At 42.4% G+C, this 27,841-nt stretch overlaps 1 protein-coding gene and 1 pseudogene across 3 annotated transcripts in view; both read right to left on the bottom strand.

Annotated features, from left to right (window-relative positions):
- SYT1 (synaptotagmin 1) overlaps positions 1 to 15,810 on the bottom strand; it is a 783,192-nt gene extending 767,382 nt beyond the window's left edge. For all 3 annotated transcript variants that reach the window (XM_088478101.1, XM_088478105.1, XM_088478102.1), the window contains exon 1: positions 15,478 to 15,810. The gene's annotated coding sequence lies outside the window, so the exon portion shown is untranslated. The remainder of the gene's footprint in view (positions 1 to 15,477) is intronic.
- On the bottom strand, positions 351 to 25,086 carry LOC148517849 (uncharacterized; annotated as a pseudogene).
- Between the last annotated feature and the right edge of the window lie 2,755 nt (positions 25,087 to 27,841).

Below are 27,841 nucleotides of genomic sequence, written 5' to 3'. Positions count from 1 at the left end.
AGATATCTTTTCAATGATATCTAAGTCTTCAAGAGTCTGTATTTTCTCTTCCACTTGTTTCCTTATGTTGATAGGAATGCGGCGATGTTCTTGAGCAATTGGTATAACTGAGTGATCAATGTGAAGATGAACTTGATAAGTCTTTAAGTTTTCCAATGCCATGAAAAAGATGATTATACACCTGCAGTAAAACATCCACATCACTTCGTAGTGGCTTTGGTTCATGTAGGACAGGAGTGGAATTGGAAGTGTCAGGTATAACAGGTGTGTAATTGTGTGTGTGGGCAACAATTTGTATAAGACCCAATTGTGATGCAGTCTAAAATCCCAGGAGATTGCCTCTTGCATATTTAGTGACATAAAAATAATGCTTTTGTCAGTTTGTAATTGTTTGTAATAACGTCAAAAGAACCCGGTAAGGGAAGGGGTCGTTTATTACCATCAGTGAATATTCTTACACATGTTGGATTCAAAACCACCTTGCCATGTAGCTTCTTGAAACTGATAGCATCCATTAGATTTACAGAAGCACCGGAATCTATTAGAAATTCAACAGAAGTGTTGTCTAGGGTGATGTCAGTTTTTGGACTGACCTTGTTTTTGCCGACTTGATGAATAATTTAGATAAAGCCTTCTGGCATATTATCACTGTCAGATGATTCTGCAGTTGGAGATGATGTAGAATCCACACAATGCACTGTCTTTCTCCTGGATTTAAATTGCTGTGAAGATAGTTTGGGTGTAGATTTGGTTTCCTTGGATTTGCAAACATAGGAAAAGTGATTCAGTTTGCCACATGCAGTGCAAATTTTACAAGTGGCAGGACAGTCTCCTGAATGTGGATAGGAGCATCCACACCTGTAACATGTTCTAGATTTACTCGACTCCATACAGTCACTTGTGTCAGTATGTAATTTATTGCACACTTCCAGCTGATTCATGTCCTTAGCATGTGTTTCTGAAAGTTCAAGACTTCTAGCATATTGCTGCAGCTCTGACAGCGTCATTTCAGATTTAAGAGCATATCTGCGCAACTTTCCACATGTGCCAAATGCAATTAGCTGCTGTTTAATTTCATCTTCAACATCATGGAACTGACATGTTCTTGCAAGAATCCTTAATCTAGTAATATATGCATCAACAGATTCAGTTTGCAGTTGCATAGTTGTACTAAACATATATTTGGAATGTGATTGACCGCCTATTTTGCTCCAAAATGCAGCCTAAGAGTCCCTGCATTTGGTATAGTCCCTGGTGTCTGTCTCTGGCATAGTATCATACAGTTCATAAATCTTAGGGCCTGCACTGATAACAATCATGCTTTTCTTTTTGCTGTCAGTAGTTACTCCCATAGCTTCAATAAAATGATCAAACCTTGCAAGCCACTGTCTCCATAATTCTACAGCGTTAGGAGCATCAACACGCAGAAGCTGAGGAATTAATGCTAGCATGTCAGCCATGGTGACTGTAAGATAGCTGAGTCTGAGTAATGAAAAGTTTATCCTCATCGCCAGTTGTTATATCCTGATGTTCCTTTTTTCATAGCAATGACTCATCAAGTATGCTGATTATGTAGTTTATTTATTGTAAGTAATACTTGCATTAGTACAGGTAGATAAACACATCATCTCCTCATGGCTGTTCTCCTTTCTCTTACTCCTTCTATCTCCCCACTTCCTGATCACATGTCCTTCTATGCTGCATGATCCTAAAAGGAACACTACCTAATCTTACTATTTACATGACAATGCACATGGGTGCCGGGCTGTAGATAGACAGCAATTAGTTAGACAATGTCTAGATCGACCCCAGTTGTTAGACAGTCAATAGATCGACAGGTACAAAAGGTCGACAGGTACAAAAGGTCGACACACTAAAGGTCGACATGTAAGAAGGTCGACGGGTACATATGGTTGACAGGGTCAAAAGGTCGACATGAAAATGGTCGACACAAAAATGATCAATACATTTTTTTTTTTTTTTTTTTAGGTTTAGGGTTAGGCACTTAAGATGAGCCAGTGTCCAACATCATTCCCTACCATCCAACGTCATTCCCTACCATCCAAGTGGGCATGGAGGGGGAATAAATCCATGTGGCGAGCAAAGCGAGCCACCGTGCCCGCAGTGTGGCGAGCGCAGCGAGCCCGCAAGGGGCTGAATGGTATTTACGCAAAAAAAACATTTAAAAAAATGTGTCGATCATTTTCGTGTCAACCTTTTCCATGTCGACCTTTTGACCCTGTCGACCATTTGTACCTGTTGACCCTCTTACATGTCGACCTTTAGTGTGTCGACCTTTTGTACCTTTCGACCTTTTGTACCTGTCGATCTATTGACTGTCTAACAACTGGGGTAGATCTAGACATTGTCTAACTAATTTTTGTCTATCTCTTACACCACACCCAATGCACATAAACTATCTATATAGATACTACATTTTGTAACTGTGCATGCACAAGTAATATTATCCTCCTCCCCCCTTCACCGCCCGGGAATAACATACAGCAGTTGGCATAATCCTCCCCCCCTTCACCCCCCACCGCAGTGGAATTGTATAATTTTATACATATCAATTAATTATTATAGTAATACACATGATCTCCTGCCTGACTGCCCCCCACCCCCCATATACATCCAGCAGTCGAATGGCAATCATTTAAGAATATTTCCTTCCCCCCCGCCGCTTCCCCTGCATAGACAACACTGCAGTGCAGTCTGAGTCATCTGCTGCTTTATACAATAAATATCATCCCCGGGCACCACCCGGCCACCTACGTTTTGCGGCTGAGCTCCGGACTCCACACACACAGTGCTGGCAGACTTGTGGACAGATGTCCCGGACAGCAGGCGATCTCCTCCGATCACGGTGCCCAGCCTGAGGGAACTGACTGGGAGGGGCTTGCGTGCTGCAGCTCCCGCCGAGTCGGGCAAGGGGGGTTTCTAAGTACTCGGAAACCCCTCCCCCTGCGTGCGCGGGAGAGAACAGCCATGCACAAGCCTGGAGCCGGCAGTGTAGATAACTGACTGAAGGTATAGAAAGGACTAAAAGTATAGAAAGAGTGCTACTTGTGTATATACAGCAAATATCAGTGGTTGGGACATATGTGTATGTAACCTGCGCCAGCAGCCAAACTCACTGGCAAGGGTACTAAGATGTGCTGGTAATACCTGGGTCCAGGATTGGTGGCAGTGTTCAGGGCTACTATCAGAAACTGTGGGGCAAATAGCAGGGAGGAGATAGGGGCAGTCAGGAGATGCCATGGATAAAAGAGGAGGAAGCTACAAGTGAGATTGATTATACACAGTAAATTGACAGGCCCGAACATCGCCCCCTGCCCTGTAGTAACCTGTGCTATGGCACATGTCACACTACCCTAGTCAGGGAAGCCGAGAGTGGTGGAGGAGCCGATACAGATTACCTGGTGTGGCGTCGCCCCCCCCTTCCCTCACAGCAGCCCAGCACACAGCGTGCGCTGAGCTGCAGTGGGAGACTGCTCATGGCTGCTGAGCAGCAGCCACAGCAGTCTCCAATGCTTGTGGGGGGGAGCGATCACACTGTTCGTGCCCACTGGCTTTGAGCAGGGCTGAGGGGGCTAAGCATGCCGCCCCCCCCTCCTCCCCATCGCAAAGCTTTTTTTTCAGAAAGGGGGCGTGGCCACGCCTCCCATGATTAGGCCACGCCCCCTGTTACCCGGGCCCATTATGACTCTTGGCGTGCCTGACCCTAGTTACGGCCCTGCACAGGCGTGTCTGGGAACACTGCTGCATTCTGAATTGCAAACCCACAGCTTCAGAGGCCATATTTAGTTGGATTTTAGGAGAGTAGCTAGAGTAGGCCGTAAGCTACTGCAAATGTTGAAGGTGTGACCGATGTTACGACAATGTTTATGTGTTTACAATCTCCACCACACTGCTCGTTCACTACATCACACCATCTAGCACAAAGGGAAGGCTGAGATTAGCATTTGCATATTCCCGCAACCGCTATTGTGAGAGCGGCGCTGAACGCGGCTTCATTATCAACCAACTCTTGATCAGAACAACTGAGCAAGAGGCATCCCTCCGAAATTAGTAGATGTATGATTGAATTCCTGATTATGATTTTTGCCACTTCTAAGGTAGTGTAAATATGTTGCCATTATGAACTACAATAAAAGTAAATTGCATATAATTTTAATTAGAAGTCTAAAAACAGCATAAAGGTGAGGTGGGAATGTTGAAACATCTCCCTATAGTAAGCGGCAGTACGCTCGCAAGCGGGTGGATGTTCCCCACTGCGCATGCGCACGATGTAGGGAGCTCCGTCGTGCGCATGCGCGAGACCCGGGGAGCGACGGGCTTTCCATCGCTCCGGGTCTCGCACCAAAGGGGGTGTGCTGTTGATGTTGATTGACAGCACGCCCCCTTTGATGGGCGTGCCTGCCAGACGGAGGCGTTCCCATGGGAACGCCTACCATCTGAAGCCGGCCCCACTGACATCACTAGTGATGTCAGTGGGAGTGATTTTGGCTCTGATAGAGCCAAAATCACTCCAGGGCTTGTGGCAGGGAGACCCTACCGCAGGGTCTCCGTCGCAAGTCCGATGGTCGTGATGGTCAAGACCATCGCGACCATCTTTTTGGCCGCTCGCATATGCTGTGGGTGGTCACCCACAGCTATACGAGTGGCCAGGAGGCCGCTCCATTTTCATGGAGGGCCCTGATTCAGAGCGAGCACTCTGGTCAGAGCATTCAGCTCTGAATCAGGCCTTTAAGCCATGTATCCACTTGCCGATTAAAATGAGAGATTGAGCAATAACGATATTGTTATTGTTCAATCGCTCATTAATCGTGCATGAATCGGGCATGAAAATGTTGAAAATGTTGAAAACGACCAGCAATGTGCTTTCCCGCTGTTCGTTTTCTACATCAATCATTGCCTGAACATGCTAGTAAATCTGCTGATAATGACAGATTGACCATGTTCGGGAATAAGGGAGGGTGCCTGCACTGAACGACATATCATTCAGTGTAGGCACTGCAGGGGAAGAGGAACGACTGTATGATTACAATGTTGTAATCGTACTGTCGTACCACTATCTGCTAGTGGATGCGCACCTTTACAAAGTTTGAGTTTGTAGTCAGATCGGAGACAGAATGGAAGCTGCACAAACTAGATTAGCATGACCCTGTAATGCCTGATGTGATTTGCACAGTTCCACAGTTAAATAAGGCATAAGCACAGGGATCATGTTAGTCCTTAACACTGAATTCCCTTTCTCTCTGAAACAGCAAACAACCCGTCTTTGTTACTACAAGCGTTCTCATTATTTACTTCAAACACTGAGGTTTATTGAAATATCATGAGTGTTTGTTCTGCTCGTTGTTTGTTTGTGCTATGGATTCAGCAAATCTTGCTTTATAATGTTGTAACTTGCCAGTGACATGATACTGCACAGAAAACGTGACTTCCTGTACCTGCCTCACAACAATATCATACACAATAGAGCTTTGCAGATTTACTTGACAGTTTAATTTCTTTTAACAAGATCTATCTCTTGCAATTGTTTTGGCAAACAAACCATCAACCATAATACAAACTCCCTTGTGTATATTTAGTAATAGCTTCTCTTAGATACGAACCAAATTTAAAACAAGCATGTGCCATGGAGACCTACTGTACAGCTGAATAGCAACATCTGTAAAACACAAGGTCCTAGACAATATGTATCAACCACCATATAAACATATATTGCCGCCTAATTAAAGCAGTAACCTTTTTATTTATATAATTCTGATGTTGTAAACAAAGCACAAAGTAAAGCATAAAAAACATGTCATAGTACTCTAGAATGATGTTAAAAGGTATTGTTATTCGGGGCTGGACAGTCCCAAAGGGGTACAGGGGTAATCCTCGGTGGCCCCACTGCCTGAGGGCCCCACCCCCTCCTCTAGGGGTCAGTAACTTGGTCCTAATACATCCCTGAGCCAACCTTTATAAAGGGGTCCTGTTCTTTGCATGTCCTCTCTAATGGTTGGCCAAGTCCCTCTGTGCTTGCCGGACACCCCTCCTCTGGTATTTAGCCAGATCCCTTAAGCTAGGGCCTCTACCCAGGGCCGGCTCTAGAGGTGTTCAACCAGTGCGGTCAAACAGGGGCACCACCCATAGAGGGCGCACCCCTCCCCAACTTCCCAATTTATCAGTGCTGTCCTGCTGTTCCACCCATGGGCCGAAGTGGCCCATGAATGGTCAAATCAGGAAGTTGGGGACCCCGGAGTTTCAAAGGATGCTGCATGCATGCACGCGGCATCCATTCAGTGACGGGAGAGGGCTGGGAGAAGCCCAGCTAGTGAGGCTCCCCCCAGCCTGACGTTATTTGGAGGCGCACCAGGCAGGCACACCTCCAAATAATGTCACGTAGGGGGCGTGGCCCATGGTAATTAGGCCATGCCCCCATTTTTGGACACGTGGTGTGCACGATTTTCAGGTGCACTTTAGAGAGCCAGCACAGGGTGATCCGACCCCTGCCAATGCATTCACTAGTGGTCCCTATTGTCCCAGCCCAACACTGTTGTTATTGTGCACAAAATAATCTATTTGATGCATAATGACATCAGAATAGTCATGATGATTAGTAGTAAACCTAAATATTACTGTAATTTAAATGTCCCCCACTATCATTCCTCAGGTTTTGCAGTGATTCCGGTAGAAGTTCTGCTAGATAAATGTAATTTCTCCAGAAATAGTGTAGTGTGCCCCATGTTTGGTGTAAGCTCATGCTGACAGGGTCAAGAGTAGGTATGTGCGCCGGACCATTTTTGACGGATTTGGATTTGGCTCTAATTCGTCGTCCGGCTTTGGATATGTATTTGGATCAGCCAAACTGCGGTGACTGGCTTTGGATTTGGAGTTGGATTTTTTTTACAAAAATTGACAAAAAAGCTAAAATCACATAAATTGGTCCTTTTTTTCTTCTTAGAGTATCATTAACCTCAATAACATTAATTTCCAGTCATTTATAGTCAATTTAGACCACCTCACAGCTTATAATATTGTTTTCAACATTATTTGCCAAAGGTTGCAGCGAGCTGACTGGTTACTAATCGACAAACCAGCGGCGCAGCGGCAAAGACACCACAATTTAAAGCACATCTATGAAACATTGCCACACAGCAGTGGCAGAAATGAAAAGCAGTGCACCCACCCAGTGGGGTACGGCCAGCAGAATCACAGTACTTGTTTACATAGTGGGCTATGGCCCAAGGAGTCACAGTGCACAATCTTATTCACATTCCATCACATAGTGCCCCTGATTCACATTACACCATAAAGTAGTGTCTCTTATATATGTTACGACACACAGTAGTGCCCCTTTTACACAATGCCCACAGTAGTGACCCTTTTACACAATGCCCACAGTAGTGACCCTTTTACACAATGCCCACAGTAGTGACCCTTATACACAAAGCCCACAGTAGTAATGTCCCTTATACAATGCCCAGAGTAGTAGTGCCATTTATACAATGCCCCCAGCAGTGGTGTCCCTTACACAATGGCCCCAGTAGTGGTGCCCCCTATGCAGTCCCCTTAGTAGTAGTATGCCCCCCAGTAGTATGCCCCCCATTAGCATGCCCCCAGTAGTATGCCCCCCAATAGTAAGCCCCCCAGTAGCAGTGCCCACATTAGCAGGCCCCCAGTAGTAGTGCCCCCATTAGCAGGCCCCCAGTAGTAGTGCCCCATTAGCATGCCCCCAGTAGTATGCCCCCCAGTAGCAGTGCCCCCAATAGTAGTGCCCCCGTAGTAGTGCCCCCATTAACATGCCCCCAGTAGTAGTGCCCCCATTAACATGCCCCCAGTAGTAGTGCCCCCATTAACATGCCCCCAGTAGTGGTATTCCCCCCATTAGCAGGCCCCCAGTAGTAGTAAGCCCCCCCTTAGCAGGCCCCCATTAGCAGGCCCCCACTTAGCAGGCCCCCAGTAGCAGTTTTCCCCCCCTTAGCAGGCCCCCAGAAGTAGTATGCCCCCCTTCGCAGGCCCCCAGTAGTAGTATACCCCCCATTAGCAGGCCCCCACTTAGCAGGCCCCCAGTAGTAGTATGCCCCCCAGTAATGCCCCCTTACACACACACATCAAAAAAAAAAACTTACCTGAATCCCTGCTCCCGCCGCCGTCCGCTCTGCTCTGCTGTATAACGCGTGGAGGGAGCCGGAAGACGGAGCTCATGAGTGAGCTCCAACCGGCTCCCTCCATGCAGTAGCCAATGAGAGTCTGCCTGACTCGCATTGGCTGCTATTACAGACAGCTGCCGCTGGTGGCTGTGTGTTTGATCTGTCTAGGGCAGACCGCTATCACAGTGGTCTACCCTACACTAGATTAGCCCTGACGTTGGATTCTCTCGCGAGAATCCGACATCAGGAGGCTGCGGCTCGGCCTCGAACGAGGATCCGAGTCAGGCAGGGAACACCTGTAGAGCATTCGGGTGGACTCGGATCCCCAATTCCACAGAATCCGAACCGCTCATCTCTAGTCAAGAGTACTAAATATCTGTGATTTTTCCACTTTATGGACTATGTGGAAGCAGGAAAGGGAGCAAGGCATTGATGCTGCAGGACTCCTCTAATGGAGATGCAGTGATATGTATTTATTTATATATTTAATACCAGTTATTTATATAGTGCACACATATTCTGCAGCTCTTTACATAAAATTTTTTTTTCAAACTGGAAATTTAGTACAAAATAAGGAAATGTAACATCCAAAAGCATAATTGCTCACTTTGTAATGATTCCCTCCTGTATCAGCATAAATCTATATTTTCAAAGCAACAATAAGCAGAATTCTACATCTAGGTTTTCATAATAAAATCTGCACTTGAAAACTATTCTGCCTTTTTTTGCTAGTTTTCACCATTGTGAATAAAACACCATATAATGTAGAGATAATAAGGCAGCCCAACAATGCATACTGTTTTAAAAATGAAAGAACCTAACACTTCAAATGAGGGGACACCTGCTTTCATTTGACCCAAAAATGGTCTTTCCTCAACATTAGAACCCACATGTGATGTGATCACCAGACAATAGCTACTAAGTGTGCCCCTCACAAAGAACCAGTTAGAGATGACGAATACTTTGTAATAAAGCACGTTTTCCTGCTATACATAGTAGTCATTTGATGATGGGCATATAGGAATGCAGCTAGTCAGCAACAATACTCAGGTAGGCTGTGACATTTAAACAATGCTCAGTTGTTAGTAAGGGGCCTAGATATGCCAAGAAAACATTTCCTACACCATTTACATCACCACCAACAGCTTGAACTGTTGAGAAAGGATCCATGGATTATTGTTTTTTATGCCAAATTCTGACTCTAACATCTGCATAGTTTAACTGGAAATCAAGTTTTGTCAGACCAGGTAACATTTTTCAACTGTTCAGTTTAGATAAACCCACTGTAGTCCCACGTTCCTGACAGCTGACAGGAGTGGCGCATGGTGTGACTGTCTGCTGCTGTAGCACATCCACGTAAAGTTTTGATATGAAGTGAATTCAAAGATGCTCTTCTACACACCATTTTGTTACACGTAGTCATTTGAGTTGTTGTCACTTTCCTGTCTTCACGAACCCAAAGTGGTCAAGGCATTTTCATCAACTGAACTGATGTTCACTGGATCAACTTTATTCTATATATATAAGTCCTCAATCCGGCACTCACTATGGGAAACAAAAAATACTGGTCTGGGTGCCCTCCACAGTAATCCTAGATGCTGGGAGCACTAAACAATATGTAGTCCGCAAAGCGGGTACAAAGCGTGAACACCAGTCTGATCAGCCGTGTGGTGTTCAGGTTTTGTACTTGGAGTGCCGCCGTGTGGACTACACATATATACATTCCCTATGTTCAAAGGAGTTGCAGTTTGAAAAGCATGTGAGTGCCGAGTTTGTATGATATTTTATATATATATATATATATATATATAATTTCTGGAAACTTCTGAAACAGTGTTGGGACACACTGAGACACCGAGCATGAGTCAAACATTTTTGTCAAACATTTTGCTTAATTTTGTGCTATTACATTACATAAATTTCAATAAAAACTGAAAAAATGGGGGTGTTCTAAACCTTTTGACCAGAAGTGTATATGTTGTATTTCTGAAACCAATAGATATATGCATGCCTAATAGATGTATACTGTATATTACAAATATGTAATTTTATATTACATTTTTTAAATAGTCTTTAAGTTAAAATGCAAAAATGGTATATAATAGGTGCGCTGTATATTCCATACCATTTTTAAACCATATCGACCTTTAAATCTCAGCATAACAAAATGCAAACCACATGTAATATCTTATGTTGTTAGCAAAACATTATAAAAAATTGTTATTAAACATAAAATTGTCCAACATTGCAAACTTTTTTTAAATTAATTTTATATAAATGTAATAGACTTGTTAGATCTATTTTCCTAATACAATATCCCTGATTCATTGGTTTCTTATAGTCTTTAGTAAAGTGTATCCAACATGTACCTTAAGGTGGAAAAATGTAACAATGTATTGTTGACAGGTATTTTCTGCAGATATGACATTTTCAAATTGATCTACTTGCACGGTGCTGCTGAATATAGTGGTGCTACACCAGCACTGTAACTTTAGTTACAGCCCCTGGTGGTGGCCGCTTCCCCCTCAGCACATAACATAAGGACATCATGCCACGGGGGCAGGGCCAGAAGCGACCAGAACAACAGTGCTGCCCGCAGCCTCCTCAGGATGCTTCAGAGGACTGATATGGCTGCCATCTGCCATTTGAAGCATCCAGAGGAATACCACTGCATCTATGATTCTGGCTGCAGGTTGCCGTTCCAGGCACCCTGCTAGCCAGATACAGGGACCGTGGATGGTCGGCTATGCAGCACACACACAACGGCACCGGTTGCCCATAGCTAGTTATGGCCCTGTGCTACACACACATAAAGAACAAGCTTTAAAAATAAGGGAATTTTTGGTTATGATGGATAAAAATATATATTATAGCATCCACATATGCAGTGCATTGCAGACAATATTGAATCAGTCACATTGGTTTCTGCCCAATTTTGTCAGTAGCCAGTTGGCCTTCCCAGGGGTGCCGAGAGGGGGGAAGTGAGTACTAATTACCTGAGCCCGGGTTTGTTAGGGGGGACCTGGGGGTGGTAGGCAGCTGTTACAGGGGACTGTACAGTGTGTGCAGATGCCCCCTGTACAGCGACAATGAGGACCCCCCCTAACAAGCCCAGGCTGGGCTCAGGTCAGCTGCAATTGGGGACATTGTCCTTCTGTGTGGCCACTAGCGCCACCTTTACAGCAGAGGAGGGGACATGAAGGAAGGGGGTGTGTGCATTCATCTGGAAGTCTTTCCCCATAGGTGTCAGCTGATGTGGGTGTGGCTGTGTGATCTGCAGGAGGCAGGGCACCTCTTGCAGATCACATAGCACTAGCCACAGCCAGCGCCGTATCAGGATGGCAGTGCGCCCTGTGCTGCACTGCAACCCCTTTCGCTCCCCCAGACCATTCATCCTCCTGAGTTCATACCTTTTTCCGCCAGGGGATGAGTGGAGGGCGAGGCTCTTCATCGGCGCTGCTCTGCGAGCGCAGCGCAGCACTGCAGGAGGTCTCTTCATGCAGACCTCCGGAGCCAGGCAGTTTTCGGCCGGTGACTCCACTCTCAGTATCAGATCCAGGGATCACTCTCTATAGCCCTGAGCCTACCAGTATGTTGTTGGATTGTGGGAAGATACCAGTGGTAACCCACATTAACACAGTAAGAAGATGACTGCAAAGCACTGTGCCACCATTCTCGTACCAAAAAAATCCCACAAATGCTGCTGATAAATCAGGGAAAAAAACATATTGACATATCTCTTCTGCTTCTGCTTTCCTCACTACATAGCCCTGAGCATCGACATAAAAAAAATACTTGGGTAAATACTACATGTCGTATGTAATAATACTAGCCATATTTAATCAATACGTATGCCCCCTCTACAGGTTTGTCATCAAGCGTGCTCAAACTAAGCAGCAACTAACATAGGCAAAGACATAGCCTCATTCCTGGCACTGGTAATGCCTGAACACAAATGTGTTGCCATTCAGCTACACAATAAATGCATGAATTACGGAAATTAACAGTAATACAACTACCCGATACAAATAAAGCAAAACTGGCTTTCCTAATTAATCCTGTCAATGGGTATAATAATTCTGTAAAAATCAAAAATAATGGCTTTCTTTCTTCAAGAAAGCAATAGACAAATGTTGAACTTTGCAGTCATTAGTAATTTTATAGAATAAAGTTATACCAATGAATAGAATAAAGTTATACCAATGAATAGAATAAAGTTATACCAATGAATAACATCAACTTCACAGAGAATGATTCACACTTTGTTTTCATTGTGCTCCAACTGTTCATTGTATGGAAAAAAAACTTATCAGTGGCCCAAAAAATATTTTATATTAAACTTGTTTCAAAAGCTCTAAAATATTCACATCACAGATTTTAATGAATACATATCATGCAAGCATTTCTAGTATTTAGATGTGTAGCAAACATCAAATATTATTATTGTTTTAAACATTTGATTTACTGTTTCTGAATTAAGGTAACATATATGTTACACTGTATCACATTAGCAAGGCAAGATTTGAAAAATGCATCTATTCAAAACAATTAAATCTTGAAGAATAAGTAACAGTGGATTTTCTGTATTACATTGAAACTACTGTACATGAGTTTGGAAGTACCAACCTTCCATAATTAACCATGTCAGGATCATGTCCTGTACACTTCTGTAATACAATCACTCTTCACCGACAAACTGAAGTTTGATTGCTAGCTTAAAACAGTATATTTATATGTATATATATATATATATATATATATATATATATATACAGTGTATATATATATATATATATATACACAGTATATATATATATATATATATATATATATATATATAGAAGCAAAGTACTGAAAGGTGCACTCCAAGACTGGTCTCCTAGTGAAAACGAATGGTGTTTATTAAATTGACGAATCAGAGTTTACCCTTCCTCAGGACACACCTTAGGAAGGGGGAAACCCTGAATCGTCGATTTAATAAACACCATTGTTTTCACTAAGAGACCAGTCTTGGAGTGCACCTTTCAGTACTTTGCTTCTATATTGGGGTATGCCAACCCCTAGGAAGGCACCCAAGCTAACTAGGCAGAGGGGCTAAAGAAAAGAGGAGGGCCAGACCTAACACATTATATATATATATATATATATATATATTTTTTTTTTTTAAATCTGTGCTAGCTGGAACCAAAAGTGGCAGAGCAAAGCTCATATATTTTTGAGAGTCAGTGTAGGGACTGGCCAGATGGGAAGACCATGACGTGGTTGGCCAGCTGAACAAATTAATGCAATATTTTTGAACTAACATTCCCTGTATTTACAGTTTGACAAGTAAGTGAGTGCATAGTTGGCATAATTATATATATATATATATATATATATATATAATGTTCTAAATTCAGTGTTTAAAAACATGTAGAATCCTAAACGAGAGTAGTTGGACACAGTCAAACTCAAAGTCTGTCTCTGCTGTGCCTATTACATCTGTACAAATGAGTTCTGACTGTAATTTACAGTAAATACACATGTCATTGACACATATAAAGCTATTGAATCATTGTCCTTTTGTCCTTGTAGTCTGGAGGTTGCATCCAGAAAAAGATTTATAGAGATTATGGCATACTTTCAGATGATAGCCTGAAAGCCATATGCAACTACGTCAATAATGTGAGGTTTTTATTTTGTGGAAATAAGCTGTTATAGTTAATGCAGAATATTTAGCAGAATAGAATAAGACATGAAGAAAATGTGTACTATTTGTTTCACTTTTCCAAAAAACAGTATATGCTGAATGCTGTACAGTAGGTCACAGAGTATATACACTTCAACAAGCAGTGGTAAAAATAGGACATCATTTTATTAATTAGAGACAGTTAATTTCCTTTCAAATGAAATTTGAAATAGGAAAGTAAGACATGACATACTCATTGACAATCACAGGAAAGATTTATTGGTGTGCTAACATCTGCCTTCAGACTGTAACCAACTGTGTGTGTGTTCATTTAAGACTACACTTGGAAAGCCTTCCAGATACATTTACCTAGCGATTTTGCACAAGCACTTCCCATCTGACAGAAATCATCCAGCTGGGTCTGATGAACAATGGTTGAAGGCAGCTTGTATCAGTGGTGATTGAATTACAGATTGCTGAATGACCAAATATCTTTCGAAAAATTACATTTAATTTACAGATCGTACTTTATGCCACAAGCTGCTTGTTACGTGGTATCTTCCTGCTGGCATGATGTGTGTCTGTACATTCATACATATACATAATATACAAATAGCTAAGCTAATAACGCACTGGGGGATAGGGCGTGCACCTTACTCTACAGAACATTAAGTTCCAGTATTCTGGGAGTCTTCTACCTACAGTAATTTCCTTGTTTCTACATGAGGACAAATCTCTATAGACACTGTAGTACACAAAATGTTCCTAATACAGCAATGCTCAGCTATACTGGGAAAGTTGAATGGTGTGTTTGACCCCATTATGCCATTTCCTCTTGTTAGCACTGTGTGGAAGGGATTGTGTTCAAATATTTTTACTGTGGAAGTTTTTAATATGAGGCTTTATCTATGGGTAAACTGTCCCATTTCAGTCCTGAAGAAGTCACACTATGCTCTGGATCTGTGTTGACATATAGGGGTTGTACATTTCTGTCTTCACTTCTAAACATTACTGGATACTGCATAGTTAATGATGAGGTTCATAATAATAACTAGACAAAGATATTCTCTTTTTGTCACAAACCAGCACATACAGTAAAGTTACCTAAGAACACGAAAACCAATAATCATTGAAGAGAAACTGTCACACCCAAGATCTTATTAGCACTTCACTGTTTTGGGGTGTTACCAACTCAGCATCTCAAGCCGTGAAGTGCAGAGAGCTGAAGAGGCAGCAGATGTCAGATTGGTGACACTTGCAATCAGCAGCAATTAAGCAATCACCGGGCTTTTTAGCCAAGCATGTCAAGCAAACAGGGGAACTTGGTGCAAGAGTGAGGCAAGCCAAGTTGCTGGAGGATTGTGTGGCTCTGCCCAACCGTGGCAGCTTAGATGATGTGGTCCTTTGGTCATAGCAGCAATGAATATTTCATGTATAAAAGGGGACAGGCACACAGCACATGAATCTCACTAAACAATCTGAATATATTTTTGATACATATATATTTAATTTTAGCTGGCAGAGGTACATTACTCCATCTAAGGGCATATAAAGTGAGCAAGGTGGCATGTGCTCCATTTACCTGCTGCCACAAGTCCCAGCATAATAGGGGATGGATTTCATAAACATGTCCAGCATATTATCTAACAGTACAGGACTTACCTGCAGGATGTGGGTGTCCTTCAGCTCTGCTTGGTCTGTAACACTGTACACAAGGGATCCCTCTCTCCCCTGCTCATAGACTGAAGCGGCAACACAATAGGTAATGTGCGGTGTGTGATGGGGATCTGCCTCTGCCAGCTGCTCTGTATTACAGGCAGCAGTCCTGTACCCTGAGCCACATACACATATGCACAGAGCACGAAGCTGCACAATAGCTTTTTCCCCCTAAGTTTCCGCTATCGGTAAGAGAGCCGACTGAGCGGAGCTGGCACTAGGCTGCTAGGAGTGGGGCATCAGCACTCTGCATCCTCCCCGGCATCCCTCCTGTGGGAAGGCAGGACACAGCGTAGCGCTCGCAGCCCATTGGCTCCCAGCTTAGGATGCTGCCCTGAATATCCAATCTAGCAGCACAAATACATCCTGCATCGCCCATCCCATGTATTACTATCCCCCTGATGGGCAGGGGCATGGGAGGAAGGAGATCCCGGCGAATGACAATCAAGGACACCGTATGAGTCCTTTGGACCAGCAAAGTGACCCTGGCTTACTTTGCAACCTGTATGCTCCCAGCGGGGAAGCAGCACATCTGGCTGTGACCTGGATATGCCCCAGCACACCTCAGCCTCCTGGGACTGCTTGTGATTTATCATCCATAACAAAGCATTACATTGGCATGGAGTGCACATAAGGGGGATGGTGAGGAGTACTGAACATTACAGTAATGATTTGCTGGCTCTTCAGTCGGTCATCCAGCAACCGTAACATGATGCAGGCTGCACACTGGGTTGTCACTAGCGATTACATAAGATGGCATCAAATGTGCAATATCTAGTAGTAAGAATAATGATTTGTAAGGGAAACGGAACTTTGAGTCGTGTTGGGAAGCCCCATTTGTGATAAGGAGGACACATGACCCCAAGCAGTGGAGTGCAGCTGTGTTTATAAGTGATATATTGCAGTCAGCACTCTCCCTGGCGCTGACACAGAAGCTGATGTGGGAGTGGGGGAGGGGCTGTGGGGAAATGAACAGAAGCTTTAACCCTGCCGGTACCAGTGCTGATTGCTGGGGGTTATTACACAGATGGCTACATATGTTTCTCACTGCATCCTCTTCCATTGTTCCCTAACAATACGCGTACATGAACACCTGGTGATCCTCCTCAACCAATGTTCCTTTGGCAAACGAGGATCCAGGAACTGATTGTACTTTTACAGAGTTAATGCTAAATACACATGCTGAGGTGATGCTCTGATGTAGCCTTATATATCCTTACAATTTCATGATCATGATTTCATTCATTTCAGTGAGAATAAAACAGTTAACAAAAAGTATTTGCCGCTTTACTTAATCATTTTTTTTTGCAGTAATCAATGCACTATTATTTAAATGTATGGGTGTAGTCAAAAGACACATTGGAAGAAATTCAGTTGTTTTTTGGGCACCCGTAATAAGTTATGTGTGCCTGACAGACAGGACTACCATCAGAAATTGTGGAGCCCGGTACTGACAAAATAAGCAGAGATGGGCGGAGCTACACCGGGGGGCATAAAGCAGTTTAAAAATTCTCAACGTTTGGGCTGTGGTTGCTATTATGACATGTCAATCTATCATATAATATATGAAAATATGAAAGTATACGAGAGAAAACTGCTGTAAATATACACACACAAAACCAGAATCTCTCTCGCTCGCTCTCTCTCTCTCTCTCTCTCTCTCTCTCTCTCTCTCTCTCTCTCTCTCTATAGGGAAATCAATGTTGATTCTAAAATATATAAAATACCCACATAAAATACCCTGAAAAAACTAGATCCACATAAAAAGCAAGAAGAAAGGGGAAGTGTATAAGTGTAGAACACATGACAGGGAATGCTCGTTGGACAAGGGGGAGGGGGAGAAGGGGAGACTGGCTGGACTGGGAGGGACAGGGTAGGCTGGCTGGACTGAGGGGGACAGGGTAGGCTGGCTGGTCTGGGAGGGGAGTCACAGGGCAGAGAAGGCTGGCTGGACTGGGGGGTAGGACTGGGCAGGGAAGGCTGGCTGGACTCGGGTGGGAGTCACAGGGCAGGGGAGGCTGTAACAGAGGGGCGTGGCAGGGCAGGAAAGACTGACTGGACAATTGGGGGAGGTATAGGGCAGGGAAGGCTGGCTGGGACACAGGAGTGGACAGGGAAGGCTGGCTTGAACACGGGGTGGGAGCAAAAGGCAAGGTCAGGGAGTACCTGGTTTAGTGGTTTGTGTATCTGGCCTTGCTGGTGCAGCCAGCCAGGTAGAATCAGTGCCCATTGCTTTTCAAATATGGGGGTCTATTTACTAAGCAATGTTAGGAGACAGAGTGAAAAGTGATAAGGTGCCAACCAATCCATTCCTACCTGCCATGTCATTGACAGTTGGGAGCTGATTGGCTGGCACCTTATCACTTTTCACTCTTATCTCCTAACACTGCTTAGTAAATAGACCCCATGGAAAGAGATGGGGCCCGGGTGGTAGTGGTGTTGCAGTGGCAGCCACGGATGGCAGGGAGAATTGATATACAGCACTGACAGCATCTCATATATGATGCCAGCCGCGAGCCAATCACAGCTCGCGGACCAGCAGCCAATAAGGAGCGGCGCTACAGCCGCTCCTGATTGGCTGCTGTTTTGCAATCTCAGGCTGGCTTGTGGTAGCCGGCATTGTATCAATTCTCTCTGCCATCCCTAGCTGGGGGTGCCACCAGGGTTCAACATTCTCTCCTAACCCGGGACTCGAGGCTCGGCAGTCCGCCCCTGGTGGTTGCCCTGCTGACAGAGTTATTCTGCTATTTTGTCGATCAGACGCAAGTGATGATGTTGCCCATTATTTCTGTTTGCAGCCTCCTAAGGTGGCAAGCAGAAATGTGTGAAAAGTTGCCACCTTGTTCACTTGATATGTCCTTAGATACAGAAATGTGCCCTATAGTTTAGATGGGTTTAACAACTTTACGACCCGGTGCATTTGGGCATGACATGCGCAAAAAATAATTGGCACATAGGCCCTCATTCAGAGCCGCTCACTATTTGCGGTCGTTTGTTCTAAAACAAGGGGTGGCTATTCAAATGAACCGTTCGCTAATTGCGGTCTGTTCACGCCTCTAAGTCTGAACGAGCGAGCAAAACTTGCGGTTGTAATTTTGAAAAATACGCCCCCTTGCCGCTCGCACCATACGTCATGTCCGCTATTTATTAGATTAATCGAGTACATCGAACAGCGCATGAACTGCTCGCTATTCTTGTGGCTGGTTTTTTCAACCGCTATTTTGCGAGCAGTTCTGAGTAAAAAAAAACCAAGTGACGTGGTCAATGACGCTGCTGTATTAATTATGCACTCCCTTAAAACGCCCGTTTTGACCTTTAAGCACGCCTGCGTTCAAATTCCACACCCCCGTTTTCAAGCACCTTCCCCTGTTACCACCCACATACGCCTCCTTCTGTCACTCAAAATAGCAGGCATTCGCTATATAGCGAACAAATGATTTTTGGCCGCACTGACTGGTTCGCGCATGCGTATTAAAATCCGTGCGAACATCAGTCAGAACGAACGAGTGGCCGCTTACGAGCGGCTCTGAATCAGGGCCATAGTTACTTGTGTAACTGTGCAGTCAGTTCCTCAGATCGGAAACTGGCGGCCATCGATGTTCACTGATCCGTCCAAAGGTTGGTGAAATTATACATGTTAAAAGTCACCAATTATCACGATCATAATTTGATCATGATTGGCAAAGCAGGGAAATCCAACATTTTAGATTTCACTGATCCTCTGACTCTGGCATCTGAGGCTCGCAAATTCTGGCAATCAGTCACTGGTGTATGGGGGCCATTACAAGTGAATATGCTGGCGGTATTTAAATAAATGTGTCTACTAATAATAGCACATGGATAGCAACTTCATCCAGATGCATAATATGACTAAATAAAAAAGATAGTACCAAACCCCACAAAATATTAGCTCCATAGCACAAAGGTTCAAGGTTTTAAAGATATCCTCGTTTGAGCACAAGTGGAATAATTAGTATCTCAGTCATTTTGATATAACCATCTGGACTCAAGCATGGATATCCCCAAATGGTAGTGTATAGATCCCCTTCAGTATTTGTACCTGGAAGTGATGTGAATTGAGGGCAGAAGTGCAGTTCCATGCCCATAAAGGTCACCAAAATAAGAAACTTGTCCCCTCGTGGGCTTGCTTCGCTCGCCACATTTTGGGCACAGTGGCTCGCTTTGCTCACCACAGGATTATATTCCCCCTTTATGTCCAGTGGATAGCAGGGAATGACTTTGGATAGTAACTGATTACATTAGTGTACATCTAAGGAAGGGGATCAATCCACTACCATCCCCAAATCCTGGACTGTAATGGCGGAGTTTGGGAAGCACTGCCATAGCATATTTTTATTTTCTGGTACATTCACTACAATATTAAATAGACATAACCCAAGTCAGTGGCATTGAGAGGATTCCCGCATCCTGTAGTAGTTCCTTTTCTTCCCCTCTCCCCTTCCACCAGGCTGCTAGTCACTACTTCACACACACCCACTGACCTCCACCATGCTTTTTAAAAGACCTCCTCTACAAGGAGGTCAAACAGATCAACAAAGGTGGAACAATAATAATTGACTAACAGAATTAAAATCTAAAGATTGGCAGCTTTCTAAAATTGTATTTATAGCTATAATTAGTAGAGGGGTGAACTGTTCTGGCTTGCTAAAGTGGAGTGTTGATGTCTGCAAAAAGCTCTTCAGCGATATCAAATGCTGCATCAAGCAGAAAATGGCCACTGAGACATGGCAGGAAAGGCTGACCGGAGGCGGATCACCATTTCAACAGGAATGTCCAGAATATGAGGAGCCTCTGAGCAGCATTATTCCTTCAGAAGTGGTGCAGGGTACCCATGTACATAACTCTGATGCCCCGCCCAAAAAGAGTGAGTAATGTCTTCATGATAACCTTTGTATTGTTAGATAAATGTTTTGCTTATGACATAATGCGATTTAACATAGATTTTACACACTTTTATTCCCAATCTGCATAGTACTGTACAAACAAACTGCATACATGGAATTGTCACTTAGGAATCATAAAATACATGTGTCCACACAACCATCATATATTGGGTGCCAACATTTTAGTTTGTTAGTCAAACTTGCCAAAGTCCTATTTATTTATTTTTTTCAGTTAAAAATCAGTTAACAATCCCTGTGTATTTCTTTCAGCAATTCTAAGAATTTGAAGATATGTGTTTCCATGTTGTAAAGGGTATACATTCTGGCTATACAAAGTATAGTTGTTTGTATTGTATTGAAATAGTTAACCCAGAGTACACAGTGTGAAGAGCCGAGCGCTTCACTTAATAGTACAGTGCAGCTCCCGAATCCTGTCTCTGAGGGGCAGTCTGCACCTTGGTGTCACCCACCCGGGTGCAGCCCGCACCCCCTGCACACTCCTTGTGATGTCACTGAGACAGGTAAATACATTTTCTGGTTTCTTGTGTTTGTTTTCTTGTAAAACACATTCAGCACTTTAAATGTAGACAGGTTTAAATTCTTCAAAACGCCAAACCGCCAGGCAACAACAGGAGCCTCCTACTCCGACTTGGGCAAAACAACACAGACAATTGGCCCATGCACCTCAAACATCTCCATTTACACAGCCATTTGTAAAGGATAATAATAAAGTGTTGCATGCTTTCTTTCAGGAAAATATCATTTTACCAGCATCACACATTGTTTACTGGGTGTTGTATGAAGTTTTTTATTTACTGGCAAAGTGGCACAGTGGAGAAATTATGCTGGCCATACACTAGCACGATTTTGGGCCGATTGCCCGATTTTAGATGCGTTGTACGATAAATCGTGTTGAAAACGTGTATTTTTTTTAGGTAGGATACGATCTGATGCATGCTCTCGCTGCTCTTAAAATGTATCGTATGATCAGATGTGCAGCCCATCATATCTATCGTAATCGTATGCAGATCGTGTGTGTTAAAAAGCACAAAATCATGCCATCGGGACTACCGGGGAGTTCAAGGGAAAATGTGCGATGAATCGCATCGTACTACGTCACACTAGTGTATGGTCAGCATTAAACATAGCAAACAATCTGCATCTACCTAGTATTTACTAAAGTATCATTGTCAAATGCTTCTGTCAAACTATATGGTTGGCCTGGGAAATGTAAGAAATGGGCCACTTTAACACGGTTTCAAAAGCTTCATACATCAACCTCTTCAAATTTCTAACACAAATCCAAACACCTGCATATTGGCCTGTCAAACTGCTTGATATTGCTTGAGGGTTTAGTCATATTTGTTGACATCTTAATTGCGCACCATACTCCACAATTAGTTTTACAGACGAGTCACATTTGCCAACATCAGAGTCACTTGCTGGACCTGTGGATACACAAGAAGAATTCATTACTTTAGATATGTGTCCAGCAACACCAGTCAGGCCAGAAATACCATGCCCACCCAGCTCACATTTACAGGAGCTGCTTAGTAATCCAAATGCTGATGCTGTCTCTGCCTTCCTCACCTCCATGGCTGCTTTCAATGACCATCATGTGGAACTAATAGACACACAAATGAGACATTGATATAAATGAATCACCATTTACATAAAAGTAACAGCAGCCTCTCAGCCATTAATGTAAGCATCATGCATCTAACTGACACTGTTGGAAACATTAATTCTAATATTAACGCAAATCTTGAAAATGTTGCCAGAATAATGGAATCGAACCACCGTGTGCTTGAGGCACAAACCAATCCAAACAGTACTTTTCAAGAGAGCTTTTTAAAAATGTGCCAAAATTAAACAAATGCAATTTGGGATCTGAATGTGAACATTACCTCATTGAGTAGAGAAATATTAGCCAGTTATCACATCCACAAAGTAGCGGCAGCACCAGTTTATACCTCTCACCTGCACAAGCACCACCCAGGCGTGGGGCTCATACCAGAGGTGGTGCTGCAGGTCCAAGCCATTCTACACCCTCCTTTACACAGCCTCCTAAAAGAAAACATTATGTTATAGTCATGAGTGCAAATAAAAATATTTTTGTGCTTTTTACACACATATTAATAGTTACTTTATTACTCGTGGCCTATTGAAGGCATTTGTTGATGATTGGATGAGCACTATTGAAATTGTGCCTCTGTAAACATTATAATATGTTGTGGAAATAATAATAATAATAATAATAATAATAATAATAATATTAATAAAAATAATACTTATTATTATTATTATTATTATTATTATTATTATTATTATTATGTTTTAAGATACACTTTATTAACCTGTTTGCATGCAATTACTTAAATGATTAGATAATGAACATTAAATGAACAGTTAATTAATTAATATGCTGAAAGTTTTTTTCCAACAATAAAATATTGGTCAAATAGTGTGTGGACAAAATACAGTTGCATATGTATAAAACACTTGACCATACGTGTTGAAGGTCTGGGGAAATGGCAAAACACATATTATGCAGCACAAAGACAGGCAAGCTAAAAGTCAGGTAGTTTACCATGTTTGACACACAAATATTGTAGGCTGATGAGTTTATTTTACAAAACACATAGGAAAAAAGTAGAAAAATGGAAATAAACATTACTTGAGAAATGTTTGTTATTTAGTAGTGTAAATGATTGTGTTTAGAAAAACTCTTCACACCTTCCAACAGGAGACAATCCAGGAGGGGAAAATGCTCTGCACCTTGACTTCTATTTTAATTTTTGCACGACATCACCTGTGGTGAAACACCTTGGTTAAGTAGTTCACCACAGGTGAGGTGAAACATTATTGTAGAGTTAAGTCAAGACCCAGATAATTTGTTCCATACTGAAATGGGTCAGGTTTGGAGGTGTTTTGTTTTGCAGATGCTCTGTAACTTGAAAAACTTTAGAAATAAAATTTTTAGTGTAGGTTCAACTACAAATGTTGTGTAATGTAGTACTTATAGGTTAAATAGCTGGCAATCAAAGAAGCCCTGCCCTTCCTCCCACTTTCAGTGGTCACAGAGTCACCAGATTTCACAAATAGCCCTGCCCACTCACTGTTTATTGCATAATCTGGCGTGGGAGGTTGTTGCAACTGCAGAGCATAATGTTGGACATTTTATCAAACAAATACAGCATAATCCTACCAGACCTATCGAGACAGCGGAACCTAGATTTTAATAACACAAATGTATGTTTTATATTATGTGCATCATTATATTTGCTCTGAGCAGGACTATCAGGAAGTGACAATGGCCATGAGAAACAGCCATAGCCCAAATCCCCTGTAAGGCAAAATACAAGTGAAGGTTGACATGACAATGTATAGGTGTATAGTGACAATAGGATTGTGTACATACCCACTTCAAACTTAGCACAGAGGTATGAATGACTGAGGATAAAGGCATAATGACATGAGCCAGGATAGCCCACCACAACATGATTCATTGTTTTGCATCACAAACCACCTGCATGTTGGTTGAATGCCCATGATGGTGATTTAGGTATATGCGGGCCCTAGCCTAGGTGGTCTCAGCCCAATGTGTGTGCAGTCTATATTACCCAGGATATTTGGCATGCCTGAGATGCTATAAAAAGCTAACCTGATGTCATGCCAGTATGACTCCTAGCTAAGGATGCAGATATAGTTATATGAGAAGGTCTTAGGTGTGGCTAGAACTTGGACCAGATAGCAGGAGGAGGTGGCTTGTGATATTCCAAACACAGCCTCCCCATCACTGACTTAAATTATAGTAACAAAGAAGTGCAGAACAGCTAGCAGTTTGTGTAGGCCTGATATGGCTCATGACCATGCGGTGTTTGGCTCAAGATGAGTTTTAACAAGGTTATACAGGTAAATTAAGTTGTTGAGGTGGAACATCTTGATGACCTCGGCATCAGACACTGCATTGACATTTAACCACCCATGGAAGAACCTAGGCCTATGTATAGTAGGGAATCAGTATGAAATACCGCCGGCTGCATGGCCGACATCAGCAGAGTTCCCGGCAGCGGAAGCCCGACAGCGCTGGAAATCCCGATCGTGGATAGGTAAGTATTCTCTAACCTAACCTAACCCTCTTACCCTCCTTAGGGTGCCTAACCCTAACCTCGCCCCTAAGTGCCTAACCCTAATCCCCCTCTAAGTGCCTAATCCTAACCCCCCCTTCCCCGCTGCCTAAACCTAAGTCCCCCTTGGGGTGCCTAACCCTAAGTCCCCCCCAGGGGTGCCTAACCCTAATCCTCCCTCCCCCTGCCTAACCCTAACCCTCCCGGGGAAGTGCTTAACCCTAAATCCCCCCTGGGTCACCTAAACCTAACCCTCCCCCCCAGCAGCTGTCCGCTCTCCGTCTGGGAAATGCCGGGCGTCTACATGTAGACGCCCGGCATTTCATCCCTCGCCGGGATATGACAGTCGGGAAGCCGGCTGCCGGTGTTAAGGCAGCCGGCTTCATGATTGTATACCGTATAGTAGGCCCTGAGGCATCTCTACCTGCTGGATCCACTGTTATGTTCCTTGCTCCTGAGCCCTTTGAGTCAGATGGTGCAATCCACATGAAATTATAGCCTGTGGCTTTTATAAGCATCATGATTGAGACTGTCCTAATTTAATGATTTTAATGATATGCGCATGCAAACACGCCACTGATTTGGTAGTCTATTCATTTCATGCATTGCGTTGCACTTTAGGTGTGAGTTTGTCATGTTGTCCAGCATGATTCTTAGGAAATTCGTGATTTGTATTGATATCAGTGTTAATCATACTATTTTTGGTCCGATGGTGATATGCAAAATCTGTTTTTAACATGCGAAAACCAAGTGAGTTGCAAACTCATGGGTTTATCACTGAAAATCACAAAATCTCATCCAACATGATTCCCAGTAAATTACACCTAAGTGTATTTGGGTAGGGCCATCTTTACATTCTGTTTGTGTCATGTCATGATTACCTCAATCTACATCTCTGTATAATTTGACAGGGCCTTCTAATTAAAATAGAATAATACTAATAATAATAATTATAATAATTTTTATTAATATAGTTATTTGTTGTTGTTTGTATGGCGCCACAATACTCATCAGCCCTGATAGCCAGAAAAACATAGCATTGATTATACAACACAGACAATATGTAGAAATGTAAACACAAGCTCAGGTGTGCAATGCTTTAAAGAGATGGTTTTTAGAGAGTGTATAAAGATTTGAAGATAAGTGAACAATTTTATCTTTCATCGCAAGGAATTGCTTAAGTGGTTAGTGGTCTTGTATCAACAGTGAAAGTGATTAACAGAGAGGAGTTGGTGGGCAGGTCAGAGGCAGAAGAGAGAGTATTTTCGACATTAAGTTTGTGATGTGGAAGTTGTTGTTAAGGGCTTTATAGATTAGAATTAATAATTTGCTGTGCTGAATGTGGAATGCCTGTGTGAAGTTATAATGCAAGCTACACATGTTGCAATTTGACCATTATTTTTTAGAATGATTGGATCTTTGAAGTAATTAAAACTACATGAAATGGCATATAGTTCTGTATCTAGGAACAAGTGTGAGATTTTTCTCACAGCATCAACTACCTTATACATGTGTGGACCAGCCTTCTTCTGGAATGTCTTAAAGTTGTTTCTGGGGCAGCTGGGCTACAGGATGTCCGGATGCGTAAAACTGACTTTTATAAATGTCTCTAATACTGTTCTATTTTTTCAGCACCCTGGACAGTTCAAATCCTGCTAAAGACTCATATGGAAGAATTACATGTACATGCTGTTAATAGAGACTTACACTACGGACTTATACAGGCAGGAATATTAAATATATTTGTGTTCCAGAATGTACATAGATTATACATGCAAGAAAAATCAACATGTTTTTTGATCATATTTATGTATAGAGAATTACCATGTAGAAAAATTCTTCATGCGTGACTTTTCTGCTCATCAGTTCCAAGTGCTCAGTCTGCTCATGGTAAAACATGCAATCATATTGCATAAGGATGAGTGATGCCAATGCTTGGCAAATTTTCTAGGATATTGTCTACTTTATGAAGATTGAAGTGGAACATAAACATGCTAAATACACTCATTTGAATAATCCCTAACAGATATAAAGATAATAGGGGGTCTTTTATCTACAGTATGTCTCTTCTCTCTATTGAATTCCTTTTGGAAAGTAGATACAGTACAGCTCATTGATCTACAGTATGTAGGGCCATTTATATATGCTCATATAGGGACTGATTCTGAGTTGGGAGCAAAGCAAAAAAAAAAGAGTAATTTTGCACTTTGACAAAATCATGTTGCACTCCAGTAGGGGCAGTTGTAAAATGCACACAGGTTTAGATTTGGGAGAGGTGTATCCTGTCTGAAAGCTGAAATGCAGCAAAAAAATAAAGCCGTCCAGCATTTGTGGGCTATATTATTATTATTATTATTATTATTATTATTATTATCGTTTATTTATATGGCACCACAAGTGTTCCACAGCACCTTACAAAGTACATAAACAAATAGATTGATTTACAGTGACTTACAGTACAGTACAATACAATACATTACAGGACATGGATAATATACATTGCTACATTCACGACCATAACACCCAGATAAGCAACAATGCAAAGCAATCAAGTGTTAGGTGCCCTGGTAGAGAGTAAGAAGTAGATGAAGGTATAGTAAGGAGATGCACAAGAGGGTAGAGGGCCCTGCTCATAGGAGCTTACATTCTAAGGGGGAGGGATATATGCAAAGTAGTCAGTATTTACCCTGTATGTAAAAAATATATATAAATGTATTTGCACCCCTTGTATTGAACTTGATTTGTCCATATGAAATGTTACTCCTTTATTTTTTGCAGTCCCATTAGCTCATATACTGTAGCAATGAGGCAGCTGTATGTATTTGAATACAATAGAAGAATACAACCTAAGAAAACTTGTTGTTTCTCAGGCTGTGTTGTGCCTTTCCTTGCTTTGTATATCAAAACATATATTTTATTCAAAGAATAATTTATAGCATTTTGAATAAATTAACATCATACTATAACATAATAGTTATATATTTTACTACAGTTGTTTATAAGTAAATTAGCAAAATATTACTGTTGTTATGATGTTTTTTGCTCTCAGAGGTACAGTAAAGGTCCTCCACAAGAGATCTTCATAATATTAATCAGTGACAACATTCTGAGCTTTTGAAAGGAATTTAATCGGGAACTGCAGACATTTGTATAATTTATGTCCCTTTTATGATGACAAGGGCTTTGCAATATATTAGTTACATTTTTCTGTTGCCTACTGGTGAGTATAAAATGTATTCTTAGATTTTATGCTAGTTATCCATAAGCATGTAATTT

This window comes from Taudactylus pleione, unplaced genomic scaffold, assembly GCF_031769625.1.
Source record: "Taudactylus pleione unplaced genomic scaffold, aTauple2 ptg000207l, whole genome shotgun sequence".
NCBI classification, from domain to species: Eukaryota; Metazoa; Chordata; class Amphibia; order Anura; family Myobatrachidae; genus Taudactylus; species Taudactylus pleione.
The sequence above is the reverse complement of the archived record's forward strand: the minus strand, read 5'-3'. Positions and strand labels throughout refer to the sequence as shown.